Here is a 26,746-nt window from a genome sequence, read left to right as displayed (position 1 = left end):
AAGAACTCCCGCATGGAAAGGGAAACCAAGAAGAAAACTGATACCAAGAAGATAAAAAGAGAAAAAAAACAGAACGGTAAAAAAAAAGGTGGTTGGGGGAGGCGTAACAGTAGGAACAGAAAGATGGTGACAAAGGGAGATAAAGTATCTCGGATTCGCAGTCGGTTCGCCTGCATAAATAAATAAAGACCGAAAGAAGGAGAGTGCAAGGCGTGAAGGAGAAACAGAGAAGAGGACGCGAAAAAGGAACACAGTGAAGGGGGCCTGAGCTTGGGATGGAGGAGAGCGGTGAAATAACGCATAGCTACTGTAGAATCACGTTCCCCGCGACATTTCACGCGAACGGCGCAAAGCGACGCACTGGGAAAGAAAGGAAAACACAACAAGGAAAGGAGGAATTGACGAAAAGGGACACGAAACGAAGAGAAGCACGAAAGAAAAAAAAGTGGCGAGGAAACGACGAGGAACAAAACGCAAAGCACAGAAATAACGATGCCAACTCTAGCGGACGCAGTTTTTCGGTGTTGCGCTGCGCTCGGGCCAAAAGGAACGGCTCTTTATATATTTGATGTCTCTCTTTTCACGGCTACCTTCCTTTTCCCGCTAGGCCTTTCTCTCTGTCTATATATATGTGTGTGCATGGTTTCGTTCTCCACTGCTTCTCCTTTTCCCTTAGTTCCTCTCCTTCCTGCGTTATTCTTTCATTCTTTTTTTCTGCCGTGCGCGATGCCTGGAGGGTCGGGCACGGCACACCAACGCCCGTGGCGTATACGCGGGCGTGCGAACACACACACACTCACGTGGGCACACACAGAAGCACGCACACAGTACCACAACGTTACCGGCGCGCGCGCCGTGTGACCTGCAGCTGCGCAGGTGCTGCAGTGGAGGGACAAATATAAAACGAAATAACATCGAAATGTAACAAAGAATGAAAGGGGGAAAAAAAGGATGAGAAAAGAACGGTATCGAGCGGGTCCCCGCGCACCACGAATTCGAAGCAGCGTGCGATGTCGCTTCTACGTACTGTCGCGGCGCTGCGCCTCTGAACTTCCGGTGTCGCCGCCTTTTGACGCCGCCGCCACCACCGCCCGCCACGCCCACTTCCGGTGGCGCTAAGATCGCACAATCTCTCTCCCCATTGACGACGTGCGGTGGGGTATCTCAAAACGCCCTCTGTCGACGGCACATAAAGTCAACTTCTTCTTTCTAGGATCTTTCTGGGAACATTCCCCTCGCCCCTCCAACCCACTTCGCTTTCATCCCTTCAGTACCCAATTCTCGCAACCCTTATCGTTCTTCCTCCCTCTAGCCGGCTTTTACGGAACACGTCGCGCTGCTAGCTCCTTCTTGGGGTTGCTTCTTGCACTTTAACGGTTCTGCTTCACCTCCGCAATTTCCGCGCTGTTTACGACGCCTCCCTCTGGCGACCTTAGAAGAGATAGAGCGTATATATACCGCGGAACCAACTTTGCGACGATCAAACGAAGTCGAAAAAAGAGGCAGTCATACTGGGCCAATTTGACGCGATAGCGATCCCGGCCACATATACTGCTGCAAATTAAGTCCCGCGCGACCTCTCTATATATAACTCCATTCAGGTCATCGTTTAGAAGCAAATTCGCTTTTCCTACTCGCATTATTTTTATGATCATTTCGTGCGTGTTTCCGCCTCTTCCTTCAGGAATGTCAGAAGTCAGACCAGGTTTTTCACGTCCCACGATGCAGCTTTCAGAGGATTCACAAGCTATCGCGAGTTATTGGTGAGTCAAAATCGGCATAGTTAGTCTCACAATAACGCCGGCGCTTTCAATAAGCGCGCTCATCCAATGTGCGCACTCTACGCGCGCGTGGATGCGAGGCAAATTGGTCTGTTGCACCTACTCAATAAAATACGAAATCACACAGTACGTCTGCCGTTAAGCTCCCCTAAAGCTGTCCCTACGTGCGTGCGTGACTAGGTAAAAAAAAAACGTCTCCCATGAAGTTGGCTATGCCTTTATAAGATGCTTTCTGCGGAGAAGCTCGCTTCATTCACCTGCGTTATGCAGGCGGTAGCATACACACTGCAAATAATCCTTTTTATGTGCCCACGCAACTAAGCACATTAGCACGAAACGGTGAACTTCATTATAATGTAACCGTAACAAAGCGCGGAAACGGGGACCCTACTTGGACCCAAGATTAGACAATCAGAGCACTGGATACCTCTATGCACTGAGAACGTTTGACGTCCTTGTCAAGCAGCGCGCCATTAGCGCCGAGCTATACAACGTTACAGTGAGTACGGCCCCTACTAGTTGAGCACAACTATCGCCAGTAACAGCTCATTTGGACGCTACGGCTGTTATAAAACTACATTTTATTAAAATCTAGTTTTCTAAGCTCCGTCTTAAAGCAATGTTCCACCGAAGTGGAAGCCACACTCGAGGTCATGCAATCCAGTGGGTGACCGTGCCAGTGTACACGTTCCCGCAGCGTCGTCTGATGCATCTTGCGGACAGTGTCATGCGCCGGAGCACGCACCTTGGCTTTCAATCCAGTGAAACATTATTTCGAAACATCATAAAATATGGAATTTTCTCACGCTTACGCAGATTGATTAATGAATCGTTAGCGTTCTAAGCACACCACAAGATCGATCTAGCGGAGTGCTGTTAAGAGTACCGAGCAGTGTACAAAGCCCGACGCGAACGAACATTGCGCGCAGGTGGGTTCTCTCTCACGATTGGCTGACGAACCCCGCCGCCTTTAGAACGCTGCTGCGAAGGTTTACAGGAGTGGGATTTGGCGGGAAGGAAAGGGTGGGAGAAAGGGAGGGGGACGGGCGTGTTGCTGCGGCCAGTAAACGCGAAGGTACAGGAAAATCGACAGGGAAATACAAGGGCGAAACCGCGAAATAGCAGGCTGGGCACAAGGCAGAGAGAGACGTTCGCGAATTGCCGAGGTCTGACCAGAGAGGCCGAAACGACCGAGGAGGCAGTACATCCGCAAGGAGCGCAGGGAGAGGACAGGGGAAGGGGAGGATGGGGACTAGAGCCGAAAAGAGGCAGCATTCAATTGCCGCAAACGCGATTGCGAGCATCCCCAGCTGCTTACAACAAAGCCCACCACCCCCCCAAAAGAAGGCAAAAAACGCGAGACGAACAAGAAAGGGAGGCGTCTAACCAAAATCAAAAGCACCGCGCGCCGCGCGCTCGGCTCAAGTACGGACGCCTTCGTCGTTGAGGTTTGAGTGTCTTTTTCTCCTCTGTCCCTTTCTAATTTTTGTTCTCCACTTTTATTTCCTTTATCGACCAGCGCAACCCTGCACTTCACAACGCCGCGTCCATGAAAAGATGCCTGCGGTATACCACGTGTTCTGTGAGTATGTTCTCCAACGCACGGCTCTCTCTCTCCACTTCTCTTTTCGCGGTCTTTTCTCTCTCTTCTGCTTATGACACACTCCGCCGAATTCTTTCGAAATTCTATCCCACGTTGACGCACTGTGGAAGTCGCGGAGCGCAGCCAGCTCCAAGTGGGGCCCTCGCGCTACGCTTGTTTAGCGCCCTCAGCGATGAGGAAAACACAGCCCTTGGTCGTTTTTAATGGGAATGTATGTATACGAATGTCCCGCATTGGTTTCGAATGTTTGCCGGCACGGTACTATTCACCTTTCATACATCTTTGGTCAAAAAAGAATTAAAGACAAAGTTGCACGGCTCGCAACAAGCTAAAGAAATAGTAGAGAGTAAATAAGCGACAGTATACAGGCGCGCTCGCAAAGCTTGCCGTTGTGATTAAAATCCAGCCGTTATATAACCTATAATAATAATCAGCATTTCCAAGCAGAACCTTTTCTTCTGCATCTTTTTTTTTTGCTTTTCGGTCTAAACGTTTCTATGTTGAGAAAACAAATATGAATAATAATAAGCGTCGGTAGAGGGGTCTTGTGGCGCATTCTGGCATACCCTTGATGAATGTCAGCTGCTGCTGCTTAGACGATTTCAGTGCATACCTTTGCACCTTTCTCGGTCCGTTTTCTTTTTGTTTTCCTCATGGGGTAATCAGCCATGACGCACTTCGGACGAGGTGATACAAACTGCGAATACACTAAGAGTAGATACCCTGTTGTCGCAAGTACTATTTTACGTGACCACGCATCTCGGAGGCACATATGACACACAAGACGCTTCCGACAAGAGCCTTCACGAACCCGTAGAAAAACTATGTATAACTAACTTACTACCACGTGCAAAATCGGATTGTCGATACCCAGACACGCACATTCTCCTTAAACAGTTGTGATGTATCACACTGCTTCTTTTTCTCGGGCACCTACATTAAAACGGAGTTTGCGAAATTTCTGCCACGCCAGAGGAAAATAACGCTAAAAGAAACTGCCGGTGTGACGAAGGTACGGACTATGGGTCAGCGGCGAGGACACCATGTGCTTCTCATGCTGCATAAAGCAATGATGAAAGCGGTGACGATAAAACCAGTCATGCTAATGTAGTTATTTAATATACAGTTGTGATGCCCTTTCGATCAACAGCATATATTGCTTTAAAATAACGATTACCCCACGCCTGGTATTTTTTACACATTCCTCTAAACTCCAGGAAGCATAGCGTCGTCTCCAGTAGTGGTGAACTGCTCTTACAGGCGATAGCTTAGGTATAGTTGCCTCTTCATGCGCGCGTAGTCCCATTCGCAATAATAATAATAATAATAATAATAATAATAATAATAATAATAATAATAATAATAATAATAATAATAATAATAAAGCGTCCACCAAAAATGGCTTCTTCGCAACATGAGCGTTTGTGGGGAGAAGCCCACTTCACTCACTGCCTTCGTTTTGGAGGTGATAGCCCACACAACGGAAGTAACATGTGCTTAATCAGTGTTGCTACGGCAGTAACATTAGTCATCGCTATAAATAAACAAATAAATAAATAATCATGGGTGTATCAATGCCGGCAAAGAACACAGTTCCTCTCGATTGACCTGGGTAGTGTCGAGAAACACGATCTCATAAGGTTGCGCTATTGAAGCAATGAAATTTCAGAGCATGATTTTGGCTTCTAGCGCGAAGTGAAACACGGACACAGAAAGCAGCAGACAGGACAGGACCGTGTTTAACTTCACGCTAGAAGCCAAAATCATGTTACCGTACTAACTCGCCCAACTGTCTATCCTTTTGCATTGAAATTTCAGAGTTTGGGTCTGCAGTGCACGACCACATGCCATCCCTATCGCTTCCATAGAAGAGTTCAATTATTTAATTTCACATGATGCGCGCATAACAACATTCCATTAGTTATTCATCAGTGTTTGTACACATGTGCACCCTGTTTCGATTTGCTGTAGCCATCGCCTGTAGTTCTTCCATCTGCTACTCCTCTATGAAAGCTGCCTTCAGCTTAATCCTAAAGTCTACTGTCCCACTTCATTTGCGGAAAAAGAAACACTTTCTTTCCCACATGATTTGCCGAGTTTAAATGGCATCAAAGTGGCACGGCTCGCAGGAGCAAAAACGTGTACTGTCTTTGAAAAGCGCGGCGAAGACAACCTTAAGGGTGATAGGCTTTGTAGCCGGCCCGGATTTAACAGAATTGACGAGCGCCGTGTCCTTCAGTCTCTGGTGCTTTGGAGCAGCTGTAGTTAACACAGGATCTGCTGCACTGTGCAGCTATACTACACGTGTTGTCACGAGCGCTATGGCTTCTAATCTCTTGATAACGACCTGCGTGCGATTAAAATATTGATACGGCTTATGCATGGTTCTGCTTCCCTTTCTCTCTCTCTATCTCTCTCTCTCTCTCTTGTTGGGAGGGTAGGGGAAGGGCTGGTCAATGTTACATGCACAATCACTTCAAAACGAAACACGCATCATATTGCAGGAGTCCCCTCTAGTACTTAGAGGGTGTCAGCAAATTTGCTGGAATGTTTCAAGCGATGTTACAAACTACAGTGGCCCTACAGTGGCCCGAGGCACAACTGTACGCACGCTGACGTGGCGTCAATGACTCGCGCGCAATGCAGTAAGTAATTCGTCACTCAACTGCAGCCTGTCAGGTCTGCAATATTTTTGGGTATGACACGTTCAGTTCGACTTCTTGGAGAGGCTAGAAAGCTGCATCAACATTGCCTTCGGCAAAACTATACGTGGCGACCAAGCACCATTTTAGGGCCACATCCAGCAATGAAGTAGTGGCTCACGAGCGCTAGCAGACTTGCGTACTTGTTTCTTAATTTCCTTCTCGTCTGTTTCAAGTGCGCTTCACACTTTGCGCCCTTCCACGAGCCAAGAAAGAACGCATACGTTTCGAAGATCCTCCGCAGATTGCAAGGCTCGGGAAGGTCATACACTCGGGACTGCCACTTTTAAAAAAGAAAGTCCCAGCCTCATTTACGACAACTTGAATAAAGCAAGAATACGCGACATGAGGGACCAGTCTCCCTTTACAAAACCTCGCCACCCACGTCCTGCACCTCGCCATTTTGAACAGGTGTACGGAGGGGTGATTAAAAGACAGGACAAAAGAAGACACACAGGGACACACACACAGCGCTAATTTCCAACACTCGTGTCCTGTCTTGTCCTGTCTTTCAATCGCGCTACCGTACGCCTATCCAAGATGCGCGACCAACAAGCCCGCATTGCAACCCTCGCGAACCTCGCCGTTGCCAGCAATTTATTTAAAGCCGAACGTCCCGGCACCGCGCCTCTTATTTTCCGTCGCAGTGACTCCCGCTTGAGCGGTGTACATACAGCGCGTGTGTCACGTTCAACAAATTCGCCGCATACCTCGGCGCAGCGAAAACGAGGGCGAATAACAAAGGCCTTCTTTCTGCGCTCACGTCTTCATCGCCCGCATTCGCGCCGCCACGACCAAAAATAAGGTAATGAAGCGTGCAAAAGTAACGTGACATAATACTCGACCAGCCAGGAAATCGTCTAAGCGGCTACTAGCAAACCAAAAAAAAAAAGACAAAACCGTGAAGTGGGAGATAGCAAAGAAAGAGAAGCTTTGCACAGCCTGAAAAGTTTTCCGGATATACCAGCAGCTATACGGCTTTTTCCGAGCGGCGTTTCAAACTCAAAAGGGGCGCTCTGGAATTCCTCAGAGTGCGCGCACCGTTTTATGCGGAGCGTCGAGTCCTATTATTTTATTTTATTTTGCTCTCTCATTTCGTCTTCTTTCACAAAGCACGACGCGAACGCTCAACGGCGACGCGATTATACGCTAAGTCCCACTAAAACGCTGCAGTACTGCAGGAGCTATGAGTGGCGACGTCCAGTCAGCTAAAGGCCGCACCAAACTTTTAAATTTCGTTTTTCCCCGGGACTCAGCGGTCGTTCACCAATCCCGGCTGGTCAAAATTATTCCGGAGCCTCACTTCAACAAAATAACAAAATATTTGGCTTTTTGACGTAAAACTTCGGAATTATTAATTTTGAAGAAATTTTGCAGCAAGAACGGTAGACGCACCGCTGTTACAAGGATGAAAATGGGAAGCTCCTTTAGCTCACTGTTGCTCCCCGAATATTAGCTCGTTTGTTCTCACCGAATGCAGCAAGCGTAGAGACTCGGTATAAGGATAAAATATGTTTGGTAAACGAATAGGGCACCGCAACAAGCTGCTTTCAAGAGCTCTCAAACACGTATGACGGGGTGTGCGCAAATTCATCTGACAAATAAAGTCTTATTTTTTTTATATTCATAGCTTTTAACAACAAACTTCGGTAAAAACATCTTGAACACTTGACGTGGGTGCCGATTCTTTCTTCCGAAGAAAGCCGTAGGGTTAGTGTTCCGCGTAGCTCCGGTGTACTTCCTTAAGGTCACGTGACTCAACAGGGACGACCCATCTCTTCTGCCTGCACCGCAACCGACTCAAGCCACCGAGGGCCGCAGCTTCGTGACCTCATGTTATGCACTATACTAATAAAGGTGAGAACACAGCCTACAGACCTTCAACCACGACTAAGACTCGACAAGGCTAGGCTGGGTTTATACCTCGGCTCGCAAGAAGATAACGCTTTTAAGCGCCTTAATTTTTTTACTTAGACTCATACAACGGTAAAATGTGAAAATATTTTCACGTCTTCTTTTTTTCCTTTCTTTTTTCGTAGAAACGTCGGGGTATTGTGAGGGTATTAGAAAGGCGTTTGCGATTCTGTTAAATTAAACGAGAATATAATTTGCGCTGACAAGGCTTTCTTTTTTGTCGGAAAATGAGTTTTGGTCGATTTTCAACAATACAACGGAGGGCTCACCTCTTTCGTGTAATGTGAAGCGCTGCGCTTATGGTGGGTGCCATCTGGCGGTGACGTGTTTAACCACAGTACTATAAAAACGTTTTCATGTCATACGGCATTTTGGATCGAGTAAAACAGTTTTTAAAGAAGAAGAAATGATGGCTTTATAAACAGTGCGCCGACATTCAAAGCCATCATTGACGGATCAGTGTCGGAGAACAGAATCGGAGAGTACAGTGATATGCTCTGAACACGGACAGGCAGTACATAGTTAACCTCGCGTACATGTAATGAAGTGTAACTGAATACCTCAATATACCTCTTGTGACGTACAGTCGCGGTCAAAAATACGCGGCCCACGGCTCCAGTCGGCGGAGCGGCCGCGAGCCGCACCGCGGCGCTCGCGTCGGCGCTGCGAGAGTTTGCGCTCTGACGACAGGTATCTCCCTCGCTCTCGGGCGGATACGTAACACGGTTGATAAAGTTCAAGTGCATCGTTCAGCTGTTTCGAGATAGCGAGGGAGATACCTGTCGTCAGAGCGCAAACTCTCGCAGCGCCGACGCGAGCGCCGCGGTGCGGCTCGCGGCCGCTCCGCCGACTGGAGCCGTGGGCCGCGTATTTTTGACCGCGACTGTACAATTCTCCCACCAAAAAGAAAACAAGAAAAACGAGTCTGTTATGGTTTCGTCACAGTATATTTTCAATAGCTGCGGGTACCTTTACACCTGCAAATATCGCTTATTGTAAAAAAAAAAGAAAGTTGTTCGTAGTTTGAACACAGTGTCACAACTTAATTCCTTCCGCATAACCGTACGAGCTTACCATCCAGCGATCTCACTACCCAGCAAAGCTGGGCACATATGAGGCAGTGGATAACCGCATTATAAGGAACGGCGGATACGGAACAGCGGATACGGAACAGTGGATACGGAACAGCGGATATGGTGTGACGAGGCAGGAACTCTCCACTGCCACTAGCGCTGCTTATCGCAGGTACTTCCCTTACCGCGGTAACAAAAACATGCACAGGACTAAATGTTCACTGTCAAACCTACCTCGTACACATTTAAGTCTCAGGTTGGAATCCATGGCGTCACAAGTGACCGTTTGCTCGAACAGATTCGGCTGTTCCCTCTCACACGCCTCAAGGGTCATGGCTGTCTCATTTATTTTTTTTCCCTCCCGGTGAAGTCTGGTCAGGTTGACAGACCTTCAAATTGCCCTCAGTTATCTGCATGCATGCAGAAACAAAGGAACGGAGGACTCGCCTATCGTCAAGATAACGAAGTTCACGTACGATCGCGCACGTAATCTAGGCTTATATAGGCTTCACTTACTGCACCAAACTAGTGTACAGTCCGCAGCTTCAGTCTCGCAGTCTAGCAACGAATACCCGCACTCTCGGGAATAACCCAGGCAAAAGCGCTACTCATCTTTAGACCGAAAACAGAAAAAAAAAACATGTACAGCACAGAAACACTCACTAAAGAGGAAGAAGACACGCATAAGGAAAGAGCGGAAGGAACAATAAACGGGACAGCAAAGAGGAACGAAAAAAGAGAGCCGTACGAGAAAATCGACCAAACAAATCGATGGCAAAAGGAGCTTATATACAAGAGTAAGAGTCAAGAAACAAAGTGAAAAGGAATGCGCAGGAGAGGAGGAGGTTACGTTCCTACCAACGGTGCACCGGAAATGACGCCAGCGTAACCCCGGCAATGCAGGATAGAGAGAGAGAGAGAGAGAGAGAGAGAGAGAGAGAGAGAGAGTTCTCTCTGTTTTGCCAGTGTCTCCGCAGAGGGCGATTCGCCGTTTCTTTCTTTCCTTCGCATCTACTCAGTTCATTTCGCAAGTCTTCGTCAACTGCCCTTTCTCTTTTTCTTGTTCGAGAGGAGGACGTCGATACGGGCGCGGACAAAAAAAAAAAAAAACTGCCGAGCGTGACGAAGGAAGCTCGCGAGTCCTAACGAGCTGGCTACTTGAGCTAAAGCGCATGAAAACAAGGCAATGGAACGTAGGAGAAGGGTTGTCGATACTCTGGAGGAGAAACCGGAAAAAAAGAATAGAACAAATACTTTAATTGATAAGAACACACTGGCGCTGGACAAGAGTTCGGATCCGGCTCTCCCTGTTTCTACTCACCATCACCATCGTTATCGTACTCATTACCATCATTATCACAACCACCGACTTTGGTTAACTGCAGTGGACGAAGGCCTCTTCCCGGCGTCTCTAATTATCATTTTCTCGAGTCCACCGACGTCATCAAATTCATACGAGCTTCGTTGTCATTCCATCTGATATCTTGCCGCCCTTCCTTTGAAACCCAACTCGTGCTACTATAGCAGGCCGATCGACACCTGTTCTCCAAGTTACTTGATCCACGCAATTCCACTCGTCCGTCTTAATATCTACCTGAATATGGCCTACCCTTTTATCTGTCATTTACCGTTTGTTCGCAACTCCATCCTTAGCTTCGTTGAAATGTTCTTTGTTAATGTCCAAGCTTCGACATCGTAGGAAAGGACTACCAGAACGCAGCTTTTCATCTTATAAGGAAGGGTTGACGAGTTCATCATGCAACCAGTCGTTACCCGACAGTCCTTTGAGGCTTATGTCTTCCGGACCCGTTATTTCGGCCATCTATAATTTCGCTCTCTCTATTGGTATCCCACATAACTGTGAGGCACAACCAGGGTCGCCAGCATTGCTGCAAATAAGCGTAGTCAACACAATGACACGGATTTCATTTCAATTCCGAGCAGCGTATACGGACGTCATTCGCACGGCGCCACGTCGTTCAGACGTTCCGTATTTTATTTTTTCTTCGACAACACTCGCGTTCGCGCAACAAAGGAGACGAAAGAAACAGAAATAAAAAGTCAGCAAGAGATATGAACAAAAGCCTCACACTTCGATTTCGGCTGTGAAGCAAAGAGCTATCGCAACGATCGCGACAACGCAGCGTACGGAGCCCGCCAAGCACACGAGTCATTAAAACAAGGTACATAAAAAAAGGCTAGAGAAAAAATAAATTAAAAAAGAAAAGAAGGTTGAGCTGGATTAATAAGCTACACTTCCGGCTATTAAAGAGAAAGATGTCCGACGGCGTCCGCTCAAGCGCAGTTAATTTTGCTACGAAGTCAAAACATGGACGTTAACGAAGAACATTTCAACGAAGCTAAGGATGGAGTTGCGAACAAACGGTAACTGACAGGTAAACGGGTAGGCCATATTCCGGTGTACAGCTCCGCCTACTTGCTCGGCAGTGCACCGCGTCGCAATGGAATGAGCCACATTTAAGAAATACGCCACTGTACTCACTTGATTCCACATTAAGTCTTCGAGCGCCATCATAGCTTCGCCGTGGAGACTCCACGCTCTTATATCGACTTTGGTTGGGCGTTGCCTTTACCAAAGCCTATGCATTCCGCATAGGGATGACCGACACCGCAACCTGTGACCACTGCGGCCACGAGGAATCAATTGACCATACATTGTGCGCCTGCCCTCAGTACAGTCCACAGAGAGAATGCCTTCGCTACGAACTTGACCAGCTGGACGACCAACCGCTATCAGAAAAAAGAATTTTACACCATAGAAAGGACCTACCGTTACAGAAGAAGGCCGTGCAAGCACTATTGCCCTTTTTGCGATCTACCGGCCTGTGTGAATGACTTTAACTGGAACGCCTCTTGTGTGTGTGTGTGTTTCCGTGTGTGCGTGTTTTTTTTTTTTTTTACGTCTTCCTCTCTGGCCTCTTTCTAACCCCTATCTCCCATCCCAAGTGTAGGGTAGCAAACCGGAGACCGATATCTGGTTGACCTCCCTGCCTTTCCTCTTTATCTCTCTCTCTCTCTCTCTCTTGGACTATACAAGATGGACTTCACTGTATTCCAAAGGAGCCAAAAACTGAACTTAGAAAGATTCGAGAAGTTATATGGCGCAACAACGGCTCAAATACCAAAAAATACTTTGAAATCGATGACGCGACAGTGACGTACGGCGAAAAAAAAGTGTTCGCTGTCTTTTTCTAATATTAAACCTGGTACGGCATTTTACAAAAAAGAAAAAAAGAAAAATATGTTTTTGGAACGAATACTTTATCAGTAAAAACAGACTTACCGCCGTAATTCAGGAGCGTAACATAAGTTGAATACCATACTTGACTCGACATGGATGACACGCCTGGCGTGAACGTGCCCAGGAGGCTCATTGCGTTTTCTCCGGCGCGTTTTCTCTTTAGCGCGCCTTTAAAAATGCGGCGCAGTAACGATATCCGCAACGCAGCTGCGTTTAAATTTCGTATCGCAGAAGCGCAAGCAAACACAGACGTCGAAGCAAGCGGTACGATGCGATCCTCGGGAAACTGCAGCCTTGCATGTAAACTGCAGCCTCGGGAAACTGCAGCCCTGCAGCAAACAGGCGCACCTGTGTAGCCTTGACAGTCGCGTTTGCGTTGCCACACGCTTGCAACGTTTTACAGTATTCCCTAGAAGAGTATCAAACGGGACAGCAAAAAAAAAAAAAGAACCCGTATACTCGGGGCTCTGTTCTGCGCCCTACCGCAATTTGGTCCCGCCGCTATCCTTTCGAAACATTCACTGCATTTCCGGCGAAGTGCATGAGCACGGTGAGCGAATATTCTGCGGGCCATGACCGAGAGCCGTGCGCTCTCGCGTCACTATAGCGTCACTTCGCGTCACTATAGCGTCTCTCCATTTGGCGCACTATGTAGGCTGAGCGATACGCGAACGAGTGCAGGTAGTACATCTTTGAACGTTTTCGAGCCTGCGCCTCAATATACTGATAGTCGCGTGGAGACCCGTCATCTGGCATCAACCACGCGACTATCAGTATATGGAGGGGCGATCGCGGGCCGGCAGGCTAGACCTGCCAGTCCCGTCGTGGGATTGGCCGGGTGCGCCTTTTATCGCGTCTTGCTGGACCGCCTCGCTAGAGAAACGCTAGAGAAAAAATAAATTAGAAAAGAAAGGAAGGTTGAGCTGGATTAATAAGCTACACTTCCGGCTATTAAAGAGAAAATGTCCGAGGGCGTCCGCTCAAGCGCAGTTAATTCTGCTACGAAGTCGAAACTTGGACATTAACGAAGAACATTTCAACGAAGCTAAGGATCAACTCGCGACTTGCGAGTTGATTCACTCGCTCACTCACCCATCATCTGACATCTCATGCAAACAAACAAAAAAGAAGGCGACACAAATGCAATGGCGAGCAGGAAACGAGCCGAACGTAGCCATAGCGTAGTATAAATAGGTCTCTTTGCACGTGACACCTGTAAAGAATACCGTAATATACATATACACACATATATATTTTTTCTAGAAGTCGGTGCTTCGCGTTCTTTCCAAGCGCTCCCGACAATATCGCACCCTCCCCCCCCCCCCCCTCCTGAAAAAAACCGCGAAAGAATGAAAGAAAAGCTACTTTAGCCACGAGGCAAAGCTCCGGTTACGAGAACCGCGGAAGAGAGCGGCGGTCTTCGCGAATGCTTTTCACGAGAGAATGCGGCACCAAGAACCACGTATACACGACGACGGCACAAAGATGGAGAAGCACGTTCGCAATCACGGTAATGCTTCGTCTCCGGAGCGCCCTCCGAACGCGCCGAGAAAACAAAAATAAAACAAAAAAAACGGAAAAAGGACATAGGGTAATATCACACGAACGCCGCGAAATTTGATCGACTGAATCCTGTATGATGTAACCCTGTTAGACGCATACTGAATGTCTGCGGGGAAATCTAACCTGAACGAAACCAGCGTCAAATTGTCTATGCAGTCAATAGAAAGCACATCGAAAAATATCATCCAACCCAACACAATTCACGGTCACATGGATTACGGAGTCAATGGATAGTGTATACAAACAAACAGAACCTATCTAATTGGTGATAAAAACTCTACATTAAATCGAGGTAACTCAAGGAGAAAACAGGAGACCAACCTAAATCCCACTTAGTGCTGCGCTAACTGTGGCGTTTTCTCCTCCAGGTTAGATTAATCGCTAGAACTAATCTAGCGAGCAAAGGCTGACAACAGAGCGACGCTCGACTAGCGTCTCACCCATGTCGACGTGAGATTCGATTCCCAACCAGACCCAAATTTTCTTTTCAAAGCCATTAATTACCATTGTTTACAGGATTCTCCGTGAGAAATTTGACGTCACTCAGAGCCTTTTTAACGTGTTTTTACTCTTCTCGCCGTCGGCCATTTTCGGTACCATCAATTGACCACGCCGCATTTTCTGCATCGTGAGACATGCAATGCTTTCGCATTAATAAAAGGAATGCCAACACACACAAAATAGAGTTTATACTCAGTTTTTTTTTTCGATGACTTGCTTTAAGGCATACTGTTTGGCTTGTATTTTATATGCGCATACGTGTACTCCATTATTATACATATTATACATTATACCGAGTTCTTACTCGTGTTGTTCCGTGCGCCAAACAGGTTTTATTTTGATTGCCACTACGTTCTCGCTTTGTTCTATTCGCACCCTCTATAACGGAATCATCGAAAGTCACAAAAGAATCCGCGACACAACCACCGCCACTGCGCTGGCATGAAGCGCCATTTCAGCAACAAGCCCCGCCGCAAGCGGCCACAAACACCAGCGGTGCGGGAAAGAAGGAGGGGTAGAGACCCTCGAGTAGCGGGGCCGGCATTCAAACAGGCTGACCACCCTACAGCGAAGACGGCTCGCGCCGGCGGCGTAATACAGGGCGACGGGATTCTCTATCACGCTCGTTGTCGCAAACGACCGGCGCGAACAAGACCCAAAAACAATTTTTGCCTCACGCGTCCGCACCCCCCCCCCCCCGCCCCCACCATTTCTTCCAGCGTTTTACCGAGCATCTCCCAAGAAAGTGGTCACCGAAGCGAGGCGGAACAGCAGTTCAACCAGAAGGCAAAGAGCGAGCAGACGACACCCCAGTAAACGCCGCATGTGTAAAAAGGGAGTCCCTCCCTAGAGTGAGGGAAATATCGCCCCCTTTTCCTCCACCCGTACCCCAACTCCTTCCGAAAAGGGAGAGAAAGGGTAAAATTTGATGAGAGAGGCGGGAGCCCGATGGAATGAGGAGATTGGGGAGACTTTGCGAAACGCGAAGGGAAAGGATTGGGGACGCGCGTTGGGTCCGTAGGGAGGAAGAAAGGGGAGCGGAAAGGAAGGAAACCAGAGGACGCGGGAGCGCAGCAGTGTCCGACCGACGGCGACGGCCTTGCTTCTCCTTCGGGAAAACTGCATTTGCGTACAGCGGCAACCGCGTAATTGGAAATCGATAGGGACGACGCGACAGTGCCAGCGACCGCCGCTGCTCGAACCGAGGCGCTGTCGTCGCATGCGCTGGCCCCGATTCAAGTACCGACTCGCTACGGCTACCCGAAACCACACCTCCTCTTCCGGCCCTTGCGTCGGCGCGCTATCACCGTACCAGTTCTCTCTCTCTCTCTCTCTCCTCTCTCTCTCTCTCTCTCTCTCTCTCTTTCTCTCAAGCACCAGCCATCTAGCTTTCGTTTCGCTTTTTTTTTTTCAACTAGTGCGACAACCATCCTATTGGACCACGCGGTCGTGGCTTTCCTTTTCCGGATGTTGGTTGCGTTTATACTAAGGAGATAAACTGAAGAGGCTCTTTCTACGCGCTACTGAAAACTTCGCCAGAGTCGCAAAAAATTACTATTACTTGTTTTTTTCCCTATTGAAATTTACAAATCATGTAGAAAAGGGTAATGAACTCCAACGACAAGGCAATTCGCCGCAGATGAAGAGCCTAATCCACATTTTTTTTGCATTACGTGTGCAATGGTCTAAGATTGAGCTATCACGGTCATCCTCCCGTTAGGTTGTTGGGTATTTGCATACGTTTAGTCGACGCAGTCATTACTGATAAGCAGACGTGAGTTTACTACTACTCGGCTTCAATTTAGGAATGGAACATGCGACTTAAAGTAGATCATTGAAAAAGATCCGAGGACACCTATAAGCGCTTCTTATAAGTTGTGAATGCGAAAGCATTAATGTCCGACTGAACGCCGCTACGCGGTTCTTTCCGAGTTTTGCGCTGCGAGTAATGTACCACAGCGAGGCACTCTCGTGTCGCGGCCGGCGTCGCAGCCAATAGGAATTTGTCGAGGCGCGCTCGTGACGTGATGTCGCAGCCAATAGGAATTTGTCGAGGCCCTCGCAAAAGTCTACCGTGCACACAACCTTCCCTGTGCAACGGTAGACAATCTGCTGCACCCCACGGGCTGCATTTCAAGCCAGAAGCGCCTCTTCCGAGCGATTCTGGTGTTCACCGAGGACATCGCCCTAGCCGATCGCCTCTGAGCCCCCTCCCCACGCCTACGGTGGTTCGACCGCTGCTGCTGCTGCTCTGTTTCTTCCACCACTCTTTTCTACCACTTCCCCGCTGTGCAGCACGGTTGAGGTGTCCTCATCTGAGAGACAGTTACTGCGCTGCACTTTACCCCATGTTTCTTCCTTCCCAAACAAGAATCTCTCTCTCTCTCTCATGACGTGGCGTCGCAGCTTTAGATGCCGTTTCGGTGCTACAAGCTACAGACACCGGCTTTTTTTCGCTCAATGGACCATCTGACGCTTATGTTTTCAGTTAGCTACCTAGGCATTGATATTTGTCAGGTAAGTAACGTGCGCCTTTTCCACAAGTACCACAGAAAGGCGGTACGGCGTTATCTCTCACATGCAATTTCAAAATAAAATTAAAATTAACAAAAAGGTTGTAAACAGAGACGCACACAATTTAGGACATGGTGGTTGTATAGGGTTACTGTAAGAAATCAATGAATTTGTGGTAATTGGTGCGCTATTTGCTTATCGTCAAACTAAAGCGATCTGCGTTTTCAAACTACTTAGCGTGCCGAAATTAAATTTCACATGAATAGGGTATGCACTAATTTCTAAGTTTTATGCAAATTAAGAGCGCCGCAGAAAATTTTTAAATCGCTGTCGACGTCTTTAAAAAGCTCCTTCAATAATAACGCAGTCTTCATTTGCGAAGCACGGCGAGCGGGCTTCCAATACGCTAAATTAGTGATAAATCATATAAACAAAAAACAGATCAAGAAAAAATGACGTCGTTCTATATCCTCCTGTACTGTTTTTGACGACCTTGTCATTTAATATTTTACGGTGAATTAGAAAATAAAGTAAATGTCAACAACGACCCAGAGTTAATAAATGAGTTAATTAACGCGACCGTAGAGTAAAAGAGAATGAAAAGCTTGTGCTCATTAGCGGAATGAGTCTAGTTTCATCATTTTAAAATCACCATAAATTCGAATATCTCGTGATGTCTGAATAATGAATGACGACAATAATAGTGATGATAATGAAAGCACCACGGTTTAGCCAGGAACAAGTAGAAACCTTACTCATATAAGGCCGAGCTCGAACAGTACGCCGAACGACTATAGTTCACCAGAAAGAAAAATGGAGAGAAGCTACTTCATCGCAGCGCTTCATTTTATTATCGCTATCACAAACACTCACTCAAATTTGAAAAATAATACGAATAAACAAGCGAGCACGGCAAATCTAAGCAATGAGGTCGTGCAACGAACCCGACTAAACCACGCGTAGATAGCGCCTGAGGTCATACCGCATACATCGCGATAATAAAGAAAATGACTGTTCACAGGACGCATCCCCGAATCTCTTCACCAAACCCCCCACCTATCCCCGCATCTGCACACACACACACACACACACACACACACACACACACACACACACACACACACACACACACACACACACACACACACACACACACACACACACACACACACACACACACTCCTCTGGTGGGCAGCCGAACATGTTCCCGCTACTCGTGCCTTCCAACCTCTCGCTTTCTTTCTTCTTTTCATCCCTTAACCTCCTTTCTGCTGCGTAGGGTAGCAAACCGGACGTGTACGTCTGGTTGACCTTTTCTTGCCTTTCCTTTCTCTGCTCTTCCTTCCCTCAAGAACGTGAAAACAAACGCACACAAGCAAAGAAAAAGAAAAAGCCCACGCACAAACACACAATCAACACACACGACCATAGCGGGCACGGGAGTCGGTTTTTTCTCGAGTGCCTTCATGGAGATCCGCGAAATGAAGTATCGATCCTCGGCGAGCCGTCAATACGTCTCGGAAGCACAACCTTCTCGATGCGATGACCGCTCTCCGCAGATTTTCAATTTTGGAGCCGCAGAACAGGGAACGCCATGCCAGATGAAAAAAAAAAAGAAAGAAACACGTAACGAAGGGTAAAGGATATCGCTCTCCACTCACGAACACTTAGCCTTGCTTCGGTGCCAGAGGCGTTTCGTGAAACGAATTTAAGACGGATGGCGTGTCTTTTGGCTAGCATTTTTTCCTCCCCATTGTTGTTGTTTTTCATCCGTCGATAAACAGGCAGCGTTCGCGCGGGCGCAACTGTAGAAAAAAGAACGGAAATAAAGATCTGTAGTAGTGTAGGAACCAGTGTTAGGATCGATAGAAAACCCGCGGAGTCGGTACATCACTTTGTGACAAGGAAAGTTTACACGATTTCGGAGAGAGAGAGAAGAGCCGGTAAGGTGGCCGGCTTGTCGCGCCAATGCAGTTGCAAAACAGCGCGGAGTGATACGAAGGCCAGAGGCGGATCAGCTTGAAAGAGAGACGACACTTTCTTGCGTCGAATAGCAAGCTCCTCCTGTTAGGTGTTTACTACAAGCCCGACGTGCGCGACAATGGTCGTATTGCGCCTCTTGGCACAAACGATATCTTTCTTGTTAATCTTAAGCATCTTCAAACGTGTTCTCTTTATTTTTTTATCCGTTTATCCGTAAACGGCTTATTTATTTATTTATTTATTTATTTATTTGTTTATTTACTTATTTAGCCCGAATGTATCTATTTATCATGAACAATTATTCCCTTTTTTGCAGCAAGTGCTTATTTCGTCTAGTTGTTAACGTTCTTTTAAAAGAGCGATGTGCACCATTTCTTTCTTCCTACTGCCGTACTTCATTTCTTTCCATTCCATTACTTTAGTCTTTGCGATGAGTCGTCTGGTTCTTTCTTTCCTTCCTTCTTTTCCTTCCTTCTTTTCCTATCTTCTAATTCAATGTTTCTACTCCCTCCTTCCAGAAGAGCGAGGAGGCGTTGTGCGCCACTTTGCGGTGAAAGTTACCCGCCTGTTCTTTGCTTTATATTTTAGAGCGCAGCTCTGCGCTCGTTCCTGCGTTGAGCGTCGGCGTCGTACCTCGGCGGCGTAACTGAGCGAACGAGCACAGCGAAAGATGAAAGCGAACGCGGAGCGTAGCGAGGAAAGCAAAGCGCGAGAAGTGGATGATGTCGCTACAGTGAAAGCATGATGGGCAAAGCCCCTTAAACTTCGTAAAGTAGCGACACTCTCCTCCTCCGCCTTCAATCCTCCTCGTTTATCCCCTCTTTCACGCTCCCTCCTTGACCGTGGCGCCGCCTATACTGCTCGAGCGTAGCAACGGCCCCGACATGCGCTTTTCGCCACTCCGTAGATGCTTCTCGAGCAAAAATGGCGCTGATGCACGGTGCGAGGGCCCACGTGATGCTTTTAGGCCAATAGCGACGCGGCGTCGGCCACGGCCAGAGCGCGCGAGGAGGAGGCGGCATTCTTCAAAGCGTGGCACTACTTTACGAAGTTTAAGGGGTTTTAGGCCAAAGCGTAGAAGGAGCGGAGGGGAGAAGACCTGCGCATTCGCCTAGTTGTCGGCGGCCGCTTCCTAGGGGAGGGGGGTAGCATGAGATAGGGGAGGGCTAGCCTCGTCCGCGGCATCGTGAGTCCGTAGTACCAGCGTGTATGACGGGGATCACTGCTCCTGCAAGGGCCGATGGCGAGAGGTGGCTAAAGCACCTAGAAGTGAGCGCAACGTTGGGAACCAGCCCTGGTTGTGGTCGCGAGCGGCTGCGAGTAAGGATCGATGTGACGCTCCCTTGGGTGTTGCCACCGCTGACAGTGGTGGCACGATTTCTCCGCGACGAAGGGCCGCTCTCGTTGTAGGTGGAACGAAAGCGTGCGAAGAAAACTGTAGTGCCGCGCAAGACGGGCTGTGCGCGCGCCGTCTGTATGGAAACAAAGCGCGCTACTCACAGCATTCTCTTCCTAATATAAACTGTGTACCGATATAATCATAGTACAAAATATTGACATGCGAAACGGAAACACGTATATAGATGTGCGCTCATACTTCGCATTAGGGGGTATCGTAAGCGTCAGTGAATTATTTCTCGATTGTATGTACGATTTAAAATGAAGTACCAATAACTTATGCCCTTGGGGTATTTCATACGCAAATTATGATGTACTTGTCAATGTAAGTTGTCTCTGTGCTGCCGCGAGTGAGTATCCTAAGGAAAATGGGGCATTTTTTGCGCTGCTATAAAGGGGGAGGGGGAGAGGGGCAACGCGGGAACAAAGCACGTCCACGAGAGTCTAGAGCGCATTGTACGGAGACGCCCAGGGAGCACTCGGTGAAAATAACCTTCTGTGCGGGCCCCTAAGCTAGGCACTCTCAAGTCGTTTGCGACCCATTCGCGCCACTCGGACCCCTCCAAATTTGCATCTGGCACTAACGAACTTGACCTGTGCACGCCCACAAGTAGAGGTCCACAGCAAAATAGACGAGCGGGCGCGAATTTGAAGTAGGAGCGCACTCCTGTGTGTGCGTGCGTGCGTGCGCGATCACCTGCATCTGCTTCTTAGAATTTTTCGTGTCTGACGTATACCGAGAACGCCTTTTTTTTTTTTACAGCTCAGGTGTACACAGCTACCCTCAATGCATTTGTTGTGTCCATCGGCAAAAACTCAACCAATCGCAGCGGGAGGCGGGCACCCCGCGAGCACCACTGGGTTCCTTGCACTACCACAAGATGGCGCTAGTTTCCGCGCATCTGAGGCAGCGGCGGCGCCGGCCGTACTCGCTTCTGGAAACTTTTAATTCACTTTCCCCTCGCTATGCAGAGTATCAAGTCAGCGGTATACTGTGCACGCCAGCAAGAATATCTGCCTTGCAATAAATAGCATATCTCTCTCTCTCACTCACTCACTCACTCACTCACTCACTCACTCACTCACTCACTCACTCACTCACTCACTCACTCACTGATACCTGTAATAAAATGACACAGCTATCGCTGTGTAACGCACACCCTCCATGTAGAATGTGCGGATACGGTCCCCATCGGCGGCAAGCAGTTTTTTCGTCTCCTCTTTCACATTCCCTTTAGCGTATCAGTCCTGCACTTCAGCAACTAATTTGCTGTATGCTTTTTTTACTTCATTATCTGTTGCCGATACGTATCTGGTTGTAGCAAACAAAAAATTGGACCGCTTAGGTTCCCCTTTTTCTCGTTCATTTCGAATAGGCGGTGTTACTGTTTGGCTCATGCAACAGGGGAACAGCTCCGACTCGGACTAGCAGGTCTGGGTTGTGGGGCGGGCACAGGCAGCCGCCAGGGAGCAGGGACTCCGGGCCGACTAACTTCCGCTGCCTCTCGCAACTGAAGAAACCACCAGTCATTGGTTTCAAGTGAAATTTTTGTTTATACATCCGGGGAAGCAGCGCTGCTCTCACGAAGAGAAGCACACACGGCCCTGCACTTTCAGAACAATGAAATTCCCAGGGAATCGCAATAAAATGACGTGTGCGAATAAACAGTCAGTCATGGACGATATTGTTACGTGAATGAGACAGACGCAGGCGTGTGAACTGGCATATATTGACATGGGATATAAATGAAAGTTCAATAAGCGGCAATCAGCCGTAACCAGGTTCAACCTGTGGCGACCGATCTTCGTCGTTGCTGGCTGAACCCAGCTTCTCTGTGAGAGGGCGGTGGTGTCAAGTCCTGACATTTAATAAGCGGCTCTGAAATTGTCCAGACTTATTCAGAGGACTTCCCCACCGCCCTTTCGATGGTAGTGATACATTGCTTTCCCAGTGTTGTCTGTTTCCTTTACCTCCGGGGCCGCAGCAAACTGGTGCAGAGGCGTTGCTTCTCCTTGGGCCCCGCACCAGGCACCGACTTTGAGAGGTGTTTCGGACTTTGCTGTTCGCCAGCTTTCTTTCCAGCGTGAGACTCCGTCTTACGTGGACGGGCTCGTCGCTGCCGGTGAAAGAGGAGCCAGAGCAGCGCACCACAGCCGCACACGTCTCCCGCCTGTTGTTGGCGAAGTATGCGGCATCGGAGCCGTTCCCGAGCAGCGTAGCGGTGATGTTCGTGACGTTGCCGATGTCGTCGATGTCCAGGGCGTGGCAGTCGCGTGCCCCTTTTGCAGCAGGCTGGGTGACTCGTAGCACGTACGTCGGTGCGACCGGAGCTGCCGCGACGAACGCGACGACGACTGCTGTCATCTGCGCGAACCACGACGTGGGCCAGTGGTGGAATTTGGCACCGGTGGCTCGCGAGCTTCTCGGCCGTCTCCGGAGGATCGAGAACAGCAGGCGTCCCTCGCCGCGCCGAGGGCTGAGAACGGCGTCTGCGCCGCTGCGTCTTCGTCTTCGGTCGCCTTTCGCGCCGGTCTTCAATGAACGCGACCTCGGACTGTGAACCCGAGGTCTGGTTGCTCCAGAGGAACTGCGGGCGTCCGCCTTGATGAGCGGAGCTTCGTCTTCTTCGTCTCCACCAAGCGTAACGTTGAAGAAGTAAGAAATGTTGATGTTGATTTCTTGTACCTTCACTTTGTGTATGGTCAAGTTGGCCTGAGTGACTTTAAACCGAGGGAAGATTCATTCTCGCGAAGCTTTTAGAACGGCCGGGTGGACAATATAGTTAGTACGCCTTAATAAAAGAAGAAAAAAAAACGTCAACATAAGCTAGAGAGACAGAAACGAATAAAATATCATTATGTTAACAATTCAGGCGGTATACGAGTTACAAATGAAGCTCGCTAAGCCAGTGCACATCTCCCTTAACGAAGTAGTTTTGCTGAAATTGCAGTACCATGTGGGTGCCTTTCTTGTGCCTCTCTGCGTCTTCGTCAGACCTGCGCTGTTCCGCTAGTACGATGAAGAACCAAATGGAAACACTGGTTGGTTCCCATAGCACACTAGATGTTTCAAAGTTCATCTATTCTCGGAGCATCATATTAACGCACAGAAATTTATGCAGTCGTTTAGCGAACTCCATTTGCGGCCCCCACCGACTAAATTTTAAGCATATTCTTATGTATTTATCTCCATATCGTATTTTTATGTTTCTTTGTTTCTTTCTTTTTCTTTATTTCTTTCTTTCCTTCCTTTTTTTTTAAAGACTGAGGAAGAGAAAACGGAATGTTAGGAGAAAAAAAGCGGTGAATGCGCACCCACGCACACCCACGAACCATCGCCAATGTCACAAAGCGCAGTAGTGCTTTCATAACTTTATTCTTACGAGTTCTAATGTCAAGGTTCCAGGATACTTATCTCTAAACAACCTAGAACAGCGCGGTTCCCTATTTTTTTTTCTTCTTTTTTTTCAGTAGTAAAACGGGGGCAGCAGGTTGTGCCACCTACAAGTCGTTGCTCTGCCAGCCAGAGCTGAGGATGCGAAGCTGTAGGCAAATATATTCGCGAAATTTTTTAGAAGTAAACGTACTTACCGTTCCTGCCGCAGACCTGTAGGTCAGACTGTAAACGCAAATGTGCAGCCAGGAAATTACGTCACGAGAACGAAAGAGCACGTGACCCACTGCACCTTAAACGTATGTTCGGTATCCCGTCCGCCGAGGAAACGACTGGCACCATTCGAGGCAGCTACGACTATAGCAAGCTCTTACCGTAATTTCATGAGAACTTCATGCATATTAAACTGTGTACACCGACTCTATTCGGGCATGCAATGGATATAACGAATTTCTCATCGCCAGACACACGCACTCCTGACTACGGCGACACGCTTCACCGCAATACATCGGCAGTCTGCGGTTACGAGGCAGGGGCCTTCGACTGCTTCCCTCCAACATGAATCCAAGTTAATAACTAAAAGGGCTCAAGGCGCCGCTTTCTGCACAGTGAGTGAGTGAGTGAGTGAGTGTCAACTTTATTATTAGAAGGGGTAAGGGATAAGGGAGGCTAAGCTACGTAGGCTTCCAGGTTGTGCTTCACGATGGAGTCTTCAGCTCGTGACGCATACGGTCGACAGCGTGGTTTCGCTTTCCATTGAAAAGATTCACTTTACCTATTGTCACTCTTGCAGCAGTTTAGCGTTGTGGAGATGGCGGCGCGATAGCGCACTTTTCGTCAAGTTTACCAATCAATGATAAATAAATACATCAGTTGGCGATGACTATACGAATTAGTCAATGCGTTTGAAGATGTGCTCATTGGGTTGTCTGGGATGAATGTTCCCGTAATTCTTTTTTAATTATTATTGTTGGACAGTGCTTCCGGCGAACAGCGCGAGCGAACAGACCAAGACGCTCGCCTTAAGACGTCAGACGCGCGAGGCGCGTTACATCGACAACGTTTTCGTATAGGCAAATTTACAAGTATTCTTTATCAAGTGATGAACTGTTTCGTATGCAAATGTAACTCTCTGCTTGGCGCATCAAGATGAGGCTGCGCGTTTCCCGCTTGCTACGGACGACGGCTCAATAGCTAATCAGAACACGAACATGACAGAACTCTGGCATTTCATGAACGTTTCATGAACGTGGCATTTCACAAACGTGAGAGAACGTTGAATTTCCCTGCAGTCTGCGACAGTAGCCAGTAAAGCCGTACAACACTATGTGGCTCGCATGCCTATGTTTTTATGTCCACTGCTGTATAACCCTTACAAGGCTTACAGCGTTGACAGATAAATAATTCAAACCCAGAAATACTAATACCGTGCAACGTGTTCGCGCTGTGTAAGTATACAGCTATTTCTCCGATGCCGCGGTCAGTACACTGTTGACGCCGACTGTGAATCACTGTACTTGCGCGCCAGAGAACGGGCACTGCAAATCAAACAAATCTCCACGTGATGAGACACCGCTATGATCCTGGCACTGCAAATTGAACCCACGCCTCATTTGAGCACGGCGTTCCACGCGCTGCCATAACATGTCACCGGAGGTCGCACAAGCGTTCATGACGCGTCCCTACTTCAACGTCAATCCGTGAAGGACTCCGCGCAGCGGCGTTTGTTTACTGTAAGCTCGCACGCACGAGCCCGCACAGAAGCGCCGAGTGGGGCACGTGATCCCATTGTGTTCCGTGACGTTCTCACTGCCGGAATTCCGTCGCGCGATTTCGTTTCAGAAGCGCGCGATGCGTCAGCGTCGCGACCGACGGTGACACCGGGAACATTTCCGCCAGCTGCCTCTACACGACTAGTTGATGGTGGGTCCGAAACGGCGCCTCGTGCAAGAACAGCAGTGCTTGCAATAGGACTTCCATTGTTCCGTATTCTTTAATTTTTTTTATTTGCCCTGTTGAGTATAGAGATGGTCAACACACTTAGTTGAGCGAGCTGGTCAAGCATTACGGACATGCAAATGAGCTCAAAAGTCGCGGGCAGCAGAAAGAACTAAGCCTGCGTCGGGCATACGTTCAACTGGTTTATTTCGCGCCCTGGCGTCAAATATTTATGCCCACACATGTGGCACTCCATTATGCGCACTGCCATTCACGTGGCATAAAAAAAAAAATCTGTTTCCGTCAACATTACGGAAGCTGTCACACAGGTCTGGTTTGGATCATTTCCCTTTAATCTTGCTATTGCAGTGAGCCTGCTACATTGATACGGCATTTTTTTTTTTTTTTGCCTTCGCATATCATTTTCGCCTCAGATGGCCACAGCGTTCTCACAGCCTGGCAGAGACAAATATCGATGATGTTCAGGCCCATGCAGAATTGAGAAGAATATAAGGAATACGGTAAGAGTGAAAGAGTGTGAAATAAAAAAAATTAAATTCTGGCGTTTTACGTGCCAAAACCACTTTCTGATGATGAGGCACACCGTAGTGGATGACTCCGGAAATTTCGACCACCTGGGGTTTTTTAACTTGCACCTAAATCTAAGCACACGGGTGTTTTCGCAATTCGCCCCCATCGAAATGCGGCCGCCATGGCCGGGATTCGATCCCGCGACCTCGTGCTCAGCAGCCCAACACCATAGCCACTGAGCAGGCACGGTGGTTTGAAAGAGTGTTCTCTCACACGTTGTGGCTGTTTTTTTATAGCCTTCAGGCGGCGTGCGGCGTGAAAACCGTCGAGATGAGCCGTCAGGAACCTACCCAAGTTTCCACGCTTCGCAAGAGGGGGGGGGGGGGGCAAAATTTTACAAGAGCACATCATTTTGGTTCTTTTACCCGTCCTTGAGTTGAGCTGGATCGGGCCTGTTAGGAATGGCCGTACGGGGTGGCAACGTGCCAGCTTTCAGCCGCTGCACGTGTTCCAAGCCACGTGGCGCGCGGTGAGCTCAGGAATGCGGTACTCGGCAGCGCCACTGGGGACGGAGCAGAGTTCCACGAAG

At 48.4% G+C, this 26,746-nt stretch overlaps 1 protein-coding gene and 1 long non-coding RNA gene across 11 annotated transcripts in view; one reads left to right on the top strand and one right to left on the bottom strand.

Annotated features, from left to right (window-relative positions):
- PMCA (plasma membrane calcium-transporting ATPase 3) overlaps window positions 1-26,746 on the bottom strand; it is a 359,676-nt gene that overhangs the window by 213,765 nt on the left and 119,165 nt on the right. The gene's annotated exons all lie outside the window — the stretch shown is intronic.
- LOC139060592 (uncharacterized) lies at window positions 1,683-21,248 on the top strand. Its single transcript, XR_011514951.1, has 3 exons — window positions 1,683-1,763; window positions 3,301-3,363; window positions 21,058-21,248. It is a non-coding gene; the product is annotated as an uncharacterized lncRNA (long non-coding RNA).

Source organism: Dermacentor albipictus, chromosome 5 (genome assembly GCF_038994185.2).
Source record: "Dermacentor albipictus isolate Rhodes 1998 colony chromosome 5, USDA_Dalb.pri_finalv2, whole genome shotgun sequence".
Taxonomy (NCBI): domain Eukaryota; kingdom Metazoa; phylum Arthropoda; class Arachnida; order Ixodida; family Ixodidae; genus Dermacentor; species Dermacentor albipictus.
This window is presented reverse-complemented; position numbering and strand designations above follow the sequence as displayed.